The following is a 9,222-nucleotide window of genomic DNA, read 5'->3' as shown; positions in this document are numbered from 1 at the left end:
CAGAAACAGGGACGAGGAAGAGATGTATGCATTAGTGATTACGCTATCGATTGGACAGAGGATGATATGCAATAATGATCCAAGTTCGCTGGAATGAGAAGGAGAGGACACAGTCGATCAATTGACATTGCTCGATGGACCTTATTTCAAGCTCCTCGAATCGTGAATCGAATAAACTTTGGAGCAATGGAAACAAAACTTACTGAGGCATTTCTATGTCTTAGGGAGAAGCCATTCCGATTGTCTCCATTAATGTGCGACTCCCCGTGGAATGAAGTCGTAATGGTTGTAAATGAAGATTCTTCCTCACTATTCAAAGAACAAGAAATGTTAAGCACTCACCGTTCGGTTACCGGATGACCTTTTTACAGCTCTTCCGACCCTCGAGACGATACCAACGGCCATTCCGCTTTCAGAAAGCGTGGAGTATTACACACTCTCGCGAACCATCCCTGCGGCCAGCTTGGGTCCCGCTGATCAAAGCCGAACAATGTCAAAGAACCAAAGGATCACCAACAGGGCCGCGATGGACACAGACGCCCTAGATCCGAACACATCCGTGAATTGCTGATGTCTCGCCGCGAACCTCTTTCTTATGACTGTGTATCGGTGGCGCCAACTGGTGTAAGAGACTGGAACGTCCACGGTTATCGATTGATTGCGAATACACTTACACAAGCGCACACACACACACACACACACATACAATTTCCCGCCTGTATAATTGCAGGCTGGTGCTAGGCAGACCGTCCTCGGAAAGTGGTGCGGGCGTCGGTGATCCGAGCAAAAACGTTTTACCCTTACTTCTTTCGGCCTGCTTTTCTACACACACACATATACACGCGCACGCACGCACGCAGACTACAATCTATTGCCAATAATAGCCTCTTAGACCCCCGTGCCTAACGACAGCCCAAAACTCATCAATAACGAAGGGTGTGTTGGAAAGAGAATGTCCATTTCACACCAATCACTGTTGACACGTCACGACTCTCTCTCTCTCTCTCTCGGGGAGGAGGTGGCGGGGGGGGGGAGACACTTGTTTTGCGCTCGGAGTCGGTGTTTTGTAATTAAGATTTATATCTTGAAAGGGCGATAGAATTCACTTGGAGCTATCTGATTGTTGATGGCTTTTAATACAAGTGGAGTTAAAGCGGAGGGGATGGGGGGGGGGTGTTCGAGATACTTCTGTTGGTGTTGACATCAGACGTAGAAATACAGGCTGTCGCAAAGAGTCGGCAGTGAGTGAGTGAGAGAGAGAGAGAGAGAGAGAGAGAGATCTGCATTAATGAATGTTGATGATACTGTCTCGAAGAGGAAGAGTGGCAAACAGTTACAGTAATCAATGTGACGCACCAGAATGGAATGAAACGAAAGGGGATTATGACATGCGAGACAGCTGGAAGGGAAATATCAATTAGAATCAGACTCAAATAGGCTAATAAATGGAGCAGCTGGATTGAAAGATATAATGAACATGTGGACGAGATTAGTTAGATATTTGTCGATGTCTGAAATTCATTAGAAGTTTGAGTCACAAGAATGACTCCAAACGATTTCATGGACAGCAGTGGTGTGTGGGAAAGGAAATTGCGAGAGAAGAGGGGAGTGCGTTAAACAAATAGAAATGAAATGAGAACAAGTAACAGAGGAAATGGGAAGTGAGGGTGAGTGACGGTTTTGACAAATAAATAATGAATTCACGAGGGATATCATTTTGGGGGAAACTTTGTCTGTGTGTGTGTGTGTGTGTGTGTGTGTGTGTGTGTGTGTGTGTGTGTGTGTGTGTGTGTGTGTATGTGACGTGTTAATGACGTCGATCAACTCACTGAAAGGGAAGACGAAGCCGAAAACAATTTACGGAGGTCCACCTTGTTTCATCGAAATTAAATGACGTATTGACATTCTCTTATTCTTTCAGATGCAGTTTTCTTTTTAATTGACTCTGATAGAGGACCCAAGTGAGGGGAACCTTTAGTCATCTGTGCACCGTGACAAGCGTCCACGTAGCTTACAGTAATTTCTAGGAAGATGTTTCTCATGACAGACCATTTTAACCTCTCTCTCTAATACCGTTCGTGTTAATGTTCGCGATACGCGACGCAGTCTCAGGGGTCATTCTCCTGCAGCCATCGAGCGATGCTCACAGCCAGCATCGTCACGTGCGAAGTCCATAACGGACAACAGCCTGACTCGAAACTTGTCTGAAGATGAAGAGCCAATTCGGTTCTGCTCTGGCAATGGTTGTTAAATGAAGAGGGAAAAAAAAAAAAAAAAAAAAAAAAAAACGATGTTATCTTCTCCTTCATGAAAAATGAACTGAATTTAAAAAAGGCGTTTATAGATTCTTCGGTTATAATTGGCCAGCGTGAGAGGGCAGAAATGCGAAATTATCCTACTCAAGTTAATGTCTCCTTTTTTTTAACAATAACCGGAGTAAATATTTTTGTAAAATATAAATAATGATGACTCACTTCTACTAGTAGTCCGATACCTCTATGAGTCGGTCACGATAAAACTGAGTACTTTAGCAATACTTTGGTAACGAGCATGCTGTATAACTATTGCATACTCTTACCTTCATGGACATCGTCTCCTCGCACTGCGCCATTATAGCTGCAATTGATAGATCTGTAATGGCAGAAGTGTCAACCCACACAAAAGTATGGGAAAGTATAATAAATTATTACGCTGCTGAAAAGTAGAATTTTTTTATTTAAAAAAATAGGAAGCATTATTTTCATCACACGCTTGTGGAATTAACAAAACTCTCTCTAATAGCACATTTTGCAAGTGAAATGGAAGTGTCACATGCTGCTCGAGGCAGTAAACAATCAAATTTTCGATAGTATATCACAGTCTCATTAAACATAGAAATTAATGAGAAGCAATTAACTAGACTGAGAAATGCTTTATGTATTTCTACTAAACATATTTCTGCACAAAAAGATGCGGGTAAATATTTCAACAGTCGTTTATATTAACAGAAGTTCACGTGCCAGTCAACACAGAAGTTTTCTCCAGTAAAAAAGATAAGCTGTTTATCACACACACACACACATTTTTTTACGATTTGTTTTTACAAGGAAAGTATCGCAAATTGTATTTCGGACATTCAGATACTTTAACATATCCTTCCTTTACGGTATTTAAATATAATTTTAAAATATTTATTATAATAATTTTGACGCAAGATTAATGTTTTAAAAGTATAAAATTTACTACAGTTTAAAGTATTACAAACAGATAGCTCCTAAAACAATAACGTTAGTTTATTGGATATTATACAATATATAAATATAGTATTTAATTTGAAAGCATACGTAATCACCAAATTTGTTTCCCGCGTGAATTATATATTCGCTCTTCAACCAGCAGCTTTTAGATTAGAACTTTTTTACCAAATCCATTTCAACATACTTTAATTTGAATTGATATCACTCTTACTTGCTACAGTCAAAAACATCAAGACAAGTGAGTCTTGGGGGCTATCGCATTCCACCCATAGTTAAGTTATTTCTGTTATGGAACTGTTCTACCTATACTAAGCACTCTTCGGATTTATTATTAATTCTTAATCACATTACCGTAATCCTTAATGGATCAGTGATCTATTAGACATTATAATAAATAAATGATTATGTATAAATCATAAAACTGCTTACCTCTTATCTACTGGGCTATAGCAAAAGGAGCCGTTTACGAATGATAGGACTAGAGGTAAAGAAACGAAATATTTCACGCATCTACATTTTATTGCATTCATTTAATGTCAGAGAAGAAGTCTATTCGATGTGTGTGTTAATTTGAAAGAAAAAAAAATCAAATAGCATTGAAAAGGAAATCATTAGAAAGTAAATTAATTACTACCTGCTTTTAACAAACTTATTAACGAAGTATAGTATCACTGTTGCCTTCACTAACGAAGAACCAAAACTGTATTATTCATTGCACATTTCGATGTGACACGTGCAACTATGCTCGCGCGCGATATCAAGCAGCTTTTGCTGCGAGCTACTTCAACAATGATATTGGCAACTGCAGTATGCAATTATAGAATTGTGGTTTCTGTAGAAATTCCTACAAGTACTCTAAATTATTTACTTTGCCTCTGGAATTTCAATGCACTTCCAATACGTGACCTACAAGAATAAGTGCGGGGATATCTGAAGAAGGAACACGTCTCAGAATGACAGATTATCAAATGCACACGATCATTGAAGGGTATGCTCCTCTAAGGGACTGAAATTCGAAGGGAAAAGAACGAAAGATTTAATACACCACCAAGTAGTGTTTATAACCATTACAGTTGTGGATTAATTCGTGTAACTGTCAATAATGTAATCATTTATGTGTTCGCGATTTGATATTTAATTTATTTTACCAATATTTAATTAATATACATATTTAATTAATTGTATATTTAATATAATATAATAAAAATTATATTTATATTAAATTTTATTTATATTTTAATTTATTACATATTGATTATTCGTTTATTTTTTATTGTTTATTAGTTTATTTTATTTTTTTATTTTTTATGTTTACATTTATATTTAATTGTATGGTATTTAATTAATTATAGTTTAATTAATTTTTAGATTCGTTTTTATGTATTTTTTATTTCTAACAACATGAGGGTTGCTTGCACATAAACCAGTATTGAAGAATATTTCAAATTACCATTTAAGCAATCAAACTAAATAATTCAAGTTAATTTCATCCTCTCATGCAATCATTCCTCTCACGACTCTTCAGATCCATTTTATTACTTCAAAACCAATCGACAGTTCATAAAAAATACCATAAATCATTCCTTAATAAATACTTTTCCCATTAACATTTAGTCGGTATCGCCATCTAGTGGTATGATTATTCTTAATTTTTCATAATTCATTTTTCAACATTCATAAAACTTTACGAGATGCAGATGATAGTTATTTTACTTAGATATAAAACGTAGGTCTCTGGTTATTCACTTTATGTGTGTGTTTTCCGATAATTAAGAAGATAATTGAACTGGAATATTTTAAGAGCTTAAGTAATTATAACCTTAGTAATTAATTGATTTACAATTTATTAATTAACAAGAAGAGTTATTACTCAGTCCACCAGCCTCTAGCAGCAAACTGCATTCATCTCGGGATATTTACAGCACCGAAGATTATAATATTTAAAGTTTGAAATTCAATATAGCTCATTTCTCACGTTTTAATTCGGTTTAAAGTCGCATTTCATTTTATACAACAGACAAGAACGTGAAGCAGTTTATCTCTGACCAAAATTGTTTTCACTTTCAATCCAGAGAAGCTTCTGGCTGTAAAGTATTCAGTAACTATTTCTTCGCTGATTTTTGTAATAGTTAAAGGAAATGAAAATGTGTTTATTCTTATTTAGTAATAATAAAAACAGGCAATTGTGCGCACACAATAAATAAAACAAATTCCCTAATATATTTTATTTACAAAGGGAGCAAACAGAGCTTTTTTAGACTTAACTTTTTATGAAGACAGGCGGGTAGGTAGTTCCTGTCCTTTAACCGTCACTGAACTCAAGCTATGAATAAAGGAAAGCTATCCGAGGAGGGATAATGGCAGACAGCTACCGACATGTCGTGCTCCCTAACCCTAACACCATGTATATATTTCATTGTTTGTAATAACTGTGAAATCTACAGTCGGTTTTGAGTTGAGGGATTAAAAATCTGAGTTTGAGGAAGGAGCGGGAACCTTGCATTTGCGAAAGATCGCCTAACTCAGAAACCGGCCGAAGAAAAAAAGGTCCTATATTGCGACCAGAGAATATAGTACTATTAAAGCAATCATTTCCAAAGGGTTACAAACGCATCTGTTTATTATTTAATAACTTCAATATGCTTATTATTTTAAAAAATTAAAACAATTGCGTCTTTATTAATATTTACATATGCATTTAAAATATGACAATAAAAAATAAACATTTTTTTATTTATACTGTCGTTTATTAGCCACTAAATTTTATTTGGTTGAAATATTCTAATGAAAAAACAATAGTTTAGTTAGAGTATTTCATTTAAGTTCAATTTTAAATTGTTAAGAAATATATATTTCTTTGAGTTTTATGACGGGTGAGATTTTCATTTCTTTTTAAGGCACTCTTAGTTACCTGTGTGCGCTAAAAGTGAATAAGGTGAGAACCCCGCTTTGAAAACCGAAGTTCATTTTTTTTTCATGCTAGTTCAGTAAGCAAGGTGTTGAGTTACACCAGGAGAAGAAAGTTACCTTCGACCTGACAAAATCCCGAAAGTTCTTAGTAGCAAAATCCACTAAGTCCCTCTCTCTCTCTCTCTCTCTCTCTCTCTCTCTCTCTCTCTCTCTCTCTCTCTCTCTCTCTCTCTCTCTCTCTCTCTCTCGTGGGAGGTTTATGAAATCCATTAGTAGGAATCTCTATTTCGGTGTACCATACGGTACATCAAACGCATACGGTAGTTTACTATTAGATTCCATTAAAAGGAAAAAGTGTCTTCTAGTTATACAGTAGATTAGAATAAGAACTAACGACGGTATTCCCAAAACAAAACTGGACTTCAAAAATTAAGGTTAGAAACTGCACCCACAGTCCGGATATATGAAAAGATTCGTCATTCAGTTGAATGAGACTGCTGCAAGAAGATTATCTTTTCTGGTATCGAAGTGCATGGAGAACAATTAAAACTACAATAAAAAATATCAAGGCTTCAAAAACCTATTCAATGGGCTGATTACTATTATGGGAGGATTGCTATGTGTGCAGCGTGTAATAACAGCTTTTTTTAACACGTTTATTCTGTTACCAATTACCATTATTGCCGTAGATGCAGTGGGGTAGCTAGAGCTTTTGCGGCCCGGGGCGATCCCTGAGTTTGCCGCCCCCTCTCGATACACACTCGATACACCAAAAATACTACAAAAAGTCAAAACGACGTATTGGAAAAATTAAAACACTATGTTTATTTTTGAAGAAAAACTTTAATTTCAACATTCTAAAATGTTATTTTTCTTGCTTTTCTGTTAGCAAAATCGTCGATGACATTGGCGAAGTCTATTTCATAGTAATGTAGGTAATTCTTAATCAATTTTATTTCTAAAAACTCCTCTCACAACTAACAACACTTACAGAAATTGTGAGGAAAATTTGTAGTAGTATTATAATATCTGGAAATGAATTCTCGAGACTTTATTTTAGAATTAACTGCAAAAGTTCAAATGGTTCAAACTGTCGCCCGGGGCGGACATTCCACCCAGCCCCCAACTACGCCTCTGCGTAGGTGAAGGAACACAAAACATGAACTTTGATTTTGAAAGCTCCCAAAACAGCAGCAGGCAATTCACTTCCGTCCTTGTCTTACTGGTAGTGTCAGAAAACAGTGGATGGAAATCAATAATCAAGCTCGTCTAGGTTTGAGAACTTCAATATGAGAATGAGAAATTGACAAATAAAAAATAGATAAATAAATAAAAGGAAATTCAGATTTTGAGAAAACTGCAGTCATGGTGGAAAGCGAAATTAACTCGCAATGCTAACGTGTGATTAATTATAACTTTGCTGTACAGTCACATTACTAATGTTTTACTGATTACTACTAATGACCAGCCCAGCTCATTGTTCTTTTTACTTTTGTGAAGAGCGTAAACTTGGATCGTACCATCCCTTGCTTCATATCTCCTTATAAACAAGGCATGAATGTTCTGGTGGCGTTTAATATTAATTTAAAAAATTATTTAAAAAAAATATTGCGAATGAGCCGAGATTATAAATCATTACTGAATGTGATAATTATCAACAAGTTTGTCCACTGGAATTGCAGCTCGATTTGTCTTCGGTGCTTCATTTATTAAAGCACTCGAAGCTGTCAGTCGCGTTCCCAATTGCAAAATAAGGTCCGAATCCCGTCAGTCTCATCGCGGGGGGTTGGTCTGGGAGAATTGCTTTTTCCACCAGTGAATCAGTGAATTTATTTAAGTGGATATTAGGAAGAGTAAGCTTAGCGTTTGAGCGATGTTGAAGTGTTCATCTGGCTAAATCGGCCCTTATTTTTCGGGGCTCCCAGCTAGAGCCTCGTGTGCCTGTGCATAAGTACGGTTCTGCTTTCACGATGCTACTGAAGCAACATTTCCTTCTTTGGCGCTCTTGAATTTAAAATTTATATTTTATAACTTTTGTTTTCTTATGACAATATAGAAAATACATGGAATCAAGGTAAAAAATTGTTTCAAGTACTGCAAGAAACATACTTGGTACAACATCAAGACCAAATCATGAATGGATAACTTCTGAAATTCTAAATACTTTAGAAGAAAAAAGAACAGCAAAGCATATATTAAATATAAAAAATACAGAAGAAAATAAACATTATAAGAATCTTAAAAACAAAATTGATAAATTTTGTTTTTAAGATTCTTATTGATGTGCACATTTATCAAAATTGATAAATGTGCACATCTGCCAAAAATAACTGGTTGGAGGAAAAAAGCAAAACTGTGCGAAGAAGCTAATAAAAGAAATGATAATAAAACGGTATACAAAATTATCAAAGAATTAACTAAGATCTATAAAGATAAACCATTAACAATGAAAAATAAAAACAATCTAGAAACTGGGTCAATACCAAATATTAAAATAATTTGGAAGGACTACTATCAAACGTTATTTCAAAAAGAACAGGAGGAGGAAAGTATAACAGAAAAGATGATATATGGAAAGGCACCACCCATAACTCCAGCAGAAATTATAAATGCAATAAACCAAATGAACCTTTCAAAAGCTACGGGTAAAGATGAAATATCTATAGAACTATGGAAATATGGTGGCAAGGAAGCTATTAATTTCTTAATGAATTTATTTAATCAAATTCTTTATACTGGAGTAATCCCAACTGAATGGAAAACAGGAATTATTATACCAATTCACTAAGAATATGTGAAAATTATAGACCCATAACACTCTTAAGTCATAGTTATAAACTATTCATTCGAATTATACAAAAGAGAACACAGGTGCTTACAGAAAAAATCATAGAGGAAAACCAAGCAGGATTCAGGCCACATAGATCCACCATAGACCATATCTTCACCATTAATAATATAGCAGAAAAATATTGGGAATACAACCTGCCCATATACTGTTGTTTTATAGATTTTAAGCAAGCCTTTAATTCAGTTAATAGAAACAAGTTGATCACTGTCCTAAAAAACATAAAAA

This window comes from Typopeltis vanoorti, chromosome 1 (assembly GCF_054136105.1).
Source record: "Typopeltis vanoorti isolate ZY-2024b chromosome 1, IOZ_Tvanoo_1.0, whole genome shotgun sequence".
NCBI lineage: Eukaryota > Metazoa > Arthropoda > Arachnida > Uropygi > Thelyphonidae > Typopeltis > Typopeltis vanoorti.
The sequence above is the reverse complement of the archived record's forward strand: the minus strand, read 5'-3'. Positions refer to the sequence as shown.